The following is a 914-nucleotide window of genomic DNA, read 5'->3' as shown; positions in this document are numbered from 1 at the left end:
AGATCTTAAGGTACAGAGCACAGCAGGAGAACAAGAGCTGGGAAACTGCTCTTCGGCCTCAGCAGTGATGTTAAAAAAACAACCAACCCCCCCCAACCCAACCCACCCCCTCCCCAAAAGCAAAACCAGCCAGAAAAAACTACACATCAATCCTTTCCATCCCTTGGTGGCTGTCAGCCCCGGTGCACAGATCATTGTGGGAGGATTTCACAGCTGAGGGGTGCTGGAGGGGTTCCCCCCGGCTCAGAGAGGGGCTGAAGCCCCTTCCTCCCCTCCCCAGTGACCCCCCCAAGTGCCGTGCAGCACATCCAAGCCCTGGGCCTGGGCTCGAGCCGTGGGGACAGGGCGGTTTCCCTCCCAGTGCTCCCACTTGTAAGATTTACAAGCTCCAGACACTTGCGATGTATTTACTGGCTACCAACATAATGAGAGCGTAATTGCATGTGATATCAAGCCAACTTTCCTCGAGCTGTCAGCGACGGGACGGGGTGGGATGTCTCTTCATCCAAGCCCTATCTATACAGAAAGGCAGAAGAATAAAAACCATTCTTCCAGCCTTCAGCTCTGCCATTCATTTCGCCTTTCAGACGAGCGGCGGAGCCCCGTTGCTTTATGAGGAAACAAAAAAAAACCAAGGCCGAGCTCCTCATAAACGAATGACAGCGTCAATGTCCTGCTGAAAGCCCTCTCGCGCCAAGCGGCTGCTTGCTGCCGGTGGCCGCAGTCCCAGCCCGGACCCCGCGCCCTCCTGCAGGCGGCGGTGCCGGCGGTGCTGCGGGTGCTGGCGGACGTCCCCCGGGCACGGTGGGACCCGAGGGGGTGCACAGAGGCCACAACCATCAGGTGGTGGCCCTGTGGCTTCGCTGTCTCCACTGGGGATTGATGGACGAGTGTTCCTGCCCCTGCCACTGGGA

This window comes from Aythya ferina, assembly GCF_964211825.1.
Source record: "Aythya ferina genome assembly, chromosome: Z".
NCBI classification, from domain to species: domain Eukaryota; kingdom Metazoa; phylum Chordata; class Aves; order Anseriformes; family Anatidae; genus Aythya; species Aythya ferina.
This window is presented reverse-complemented; position numbering follows the sequence as displayed.